Raw genomic sequence first — 3,965 nt, 5'->3', positions numbered from 1 at the left:
TTCACCATGTTAGCCAAGATGGTCTCTATCTCCTGTCCTCATGATCCGCCCGTCTCAGCCTCCCAAAGTGCTGGGATTACAGGCTTGAGCCACCGCGCCCGGCCTTTCCTTTTATTTTTGAGACAGAGTATTTCTCTGTGGCCCCTGGTGGGGTGCAGTTGCAAGTTCATGGCTCACTGCAGTCTCTGCCTCCTGGGTGGAAGCTATTCTGCCTCAGCCTTTGGATAGCTGCTATTACAAGCGCAGATGACCACACCCAGCTAATTTTCGTATTTTTGGTAGAGACGGGGTTTCACCATGTTGGCCAGGCTGGTCTGGAACTCCTGACTTCAGTGATGCACCTGCCTGCTGGGATTACACTCGTGATTCACTATGCCTGGCCCAGGAAATATTCTTTACTTCCCTTTTTAAATGTGAGAAAATATAATTGAAAAACCAAGAGAATTCCCCCAAATGAGAAATCATTTCTACGACGATAATAGAGAAAGAAAGAGAAACTATTTTATTAATAACCTTTAGAGCAGAATGTGATGGGAAATAGAGGCAAACAGCTAAGAGGTTGAAAAGAGAGAAACTTCAGTATTCTAAACAACCCACTAAGTACATGTTTTAAAGATCAGTCTTCACTAATCCGTCTTCAGGGAAGAGGACTTGACAAGCCCTTCGTTACACACAGTTCATCCTGGCTGTACTTCGTAATGGAGGTGAGGATCTCTGTGAGCTAATTAGCTTCATCCCAAGGGAAGGGGAGAAACCCTAACAGTAACCCTAATACAAAAATTAGCTGGGCATGGTGGCAGGCACCTGTAATTTTTCTGTATATTTAGTAGAGACAAGTTTTGCCAAGCTGGCCAGGCTGGTATTGAACTCCTGACCTCAAGTGATCTGCCCACCTCGGCCTCCCAAACTGTTGGGATTACAGGCTTGAGCCACCATGGTCAGCCAGGAAAACTCTTAGAAGTTGCGCCTGCATTCCACTAGACTCAGGTTGCAGGACGACATTCCTCTCAAGGCTCAAAATTATTTAAAGGTCCAAAGCTTTAAATTGGAATCATTTGATGTTTGAATTATTTAATTTCCTACTGAGACACAGGTACTATCTATCTGGTTGTATGCTTTTTTTTTTTTTTTTTGAGGGGGGGTCTCTATTTATTACCCAGGCTGCAGTGCAGTGGCGCAATCTCGGCTCACTGCAACCTCTGCCTCCCAGGTTCAAGCAATTCTCCTGCCGCAGCCTCTGGAGTAGCTGGGATTACAGGCGACCACCACCACGCCCAGCTAATTTTTGTATTTTTAGTAGAGATTCACCATGTTGGTCAGGTTGGTCTCGAACCCCTGACCTCGTGATCAGGGGATCACGAGATTGTGCCACTGTACTCCAGTCTGGGCGACAGAGCGAGACTCCGTCTCAAAAAAAAAAAGAACTGACGTACAGTGTCGGAGGGTGTGATTATGATGTCACAGGTACAGTTAGGTAACACCAGGCAATACAGCCAATTTTATATATATGCATTGCCCTTAGTTATCTAGTTAACTGTGCATAAAATAGAAAATATAGACTGTGTACTGGGAAAATTTATAAACTGAGATCACAGAAAACATTGTATAAAACAAATTGCACAATAAAAACGTAAAAAACAAGATGTAGGCTCTCTGGTCTGAATGATCATATTGGCCAAAAGCGATGTTCAGAGTTCTTATTGTCCAATAGGATGTTCCTGCAGATGGTGCCTTTGAGAGAATTTGGTCATGGGTGTTGACTACATGTGAATAGGACTAGCGCTTTTACTTTTATTATTTATTTATTTATTTACTTTTTGAGACGGAGTTTCCCTCTTGTTGCCCACGCTGGAGTGCAATGGTGCAATCATGGCTCACCACAACCTTTGTCTCCTGGGTTCATGCAATTCTCCTGCCTCAGCCTCCCAAGTAGCTGGGATTACAGGCATGCGCCACCACACCCAGCTAATTTTGTATTTTTAGTAGAGATGGGGTTTCTCTATTTTAGTCAGGCTGGTCTCGAACCCCCGACCTCAGGTGATTCACCCACATCAGCCTTCCAAAGTGCTGGAATTACAAGTGTGAGCCACCATGCACAGCCAGGACTACCGCTTTTATAAAGAGAGACATTAAAGAGCTGATTGCTATTTCTTTTTTTTCTGTTTTTGAGATCAAGTCATACTCTATCACTCAGGCTGGAGTGTAGTGGCATGATTCTCCTGCTTAAAGAGATTCTCCTGCTTCAGCCTCCTGAGTAGATGTGACCACAGACGCATGCCACCATCCTTGGCTAATTTTTAAATTTTCTTTTTTTTTTTTTCTGGAGAGGGGGAGACGGATCTCACTCTATCACCCAGGCTGCAGTGCCATGGTGCGATCGTGGCTCACTGCAACCTCTGCTTCCCAACCGGGTCCAAGTAATTCTCCTGCCTCAGCCTGTGGAGTAGCTGAAATTAGAAGCATGCGCCATCACGTCCAGTGAATTTTTGTACTTTTGGTAGAGACAGGGTTTCACCATGTAGGCCAGGCTGGTCTCAAACTTCTGACCTTAAGTGATTTGCTCCCAGTGCTGGGATTACAGGCATGAGCCACCACGCCGGGCTTTGACGTTTCTTTTTCTTTCTTTTTTTTTTCAGATGGAGTCTAGCTCTGTTGCCTAAGCTGGCGTGCAGTGGCGCAATCTCGGCTCACTGCAACCTCTGCCTCTGGAGTTCAAACAATTGTCCTGCCTTAGCCTCCTGAGTAGGTGGGATTACAGGCATCTGCCATCATGTCCGGCTAATTTTTGTATTTCTTTAGTAGAGATGGGGTTTCACTGTGTTGGCCAGGCTGGTCTCAAACTCCTGACCTCGTGATCCACGCACCCAGGCCTCCCAAAGTGCTAGGATTACAGGCGTGAGCCACAGCGCCCTGATGTTCCTTTTCAAAACTACTATGGGCTTGGCACAGTGGCTCACGCCTGTAATCCCAGCACTTTGGGAGGCCAAGGCGGGCGGATCACCTGAGGTGGGGAATTAGAGAGCAGCCTGGGCCAATATGAAGAAACTCCGTCTCTACTAAAAACACAAAATTAGCCAGGCGTGGTGGTGCATGCCTGTAATCCCAGCTACTCAGGTGGCTGAGGCAGTAGAATCGCTTGAAGCCACTAAGCGGAGGTTGTGGTGAGCTGAGATCATGCCATCACACTCCAGCCTGGGCAACAAGAGCAAAACTCCCTCTCTTACAAAAAGAAAAAAAAAGGGCTATGTAGGCCAGATGCGGTGACTCATCCCTGTAATCCCACCTGTAATCCCACCTGTAATCCCAGTGATTTCAGAGGCCAAGGCAGGAGGATCCTTTGAGCCCAGGATTTTGAGACCAGCCTGGGAAACATAGTGAAACCCCATTTCTACAAAAAAAAAAAAATTACAAAAACTAGCCGAGCTTGGTGGCTCATGCCTCTGGTCCCAGCTACTCAGAAGACTGAGGTAGGAGGATCACTTGAGCCCAAGAGGCCAAGGCTGCAGTTAGAGGAGGTCAGGCCACTGCACTCCAGCCTGGGTAATAGAGCCAGACCCTGTCTCAAAATATTGATTAATTAATTCCATTAAAAGTATTATGTAATAACAGTGACTATTTTCCCACTTCACTGCCCCACATCTTACCCCATCCTAGGAAACGGGAAGGCAGTGATTGACAACTGAATTAGTCACTTCAATCTGGCTGAATAGGGATTCCAAGTGGAACATAACCTCTCAAGCCAAGATTTATAGAATGTCCCAAAGTGCTGGGATTACAGGCTTGAGCCACCGTGCCCGGCCTAATTTTGTATTTTTAGTAGAGACGGGGTTTCTCCATGTTGATCAGGCTGGTCTCAAACTCCCGACCTAAGTGATCCATCCGCCTCGGCCTCCCAAAGTGCTGGAATTATGGGGGCGTGAGCCACCGGGCCCAGCCTGTACACGTCTTACAGATACAAATTTTAA

The sequence above is a fragment of the Rhinopithecus bieti genome, unplaced genomic scaffold (genome assembly GCF_001698545.2).
Source record: "Rhinopithecus bieti isolate Rb0 unplaced genomic scaffold, ASM169854v2 scaffold_50799, whole genome shotgun sequence".
NCBI lineage: Eukaryota > Metazoa > Chordata > Mammalia > Primates > Cercopithecidae > Rhinopithecus > Rhinopithecus bieti.
The sequence above is the reverse complement of the archived record's forward strand: the minus strand, read 5'-3'. Positions refer to the sequence as shown.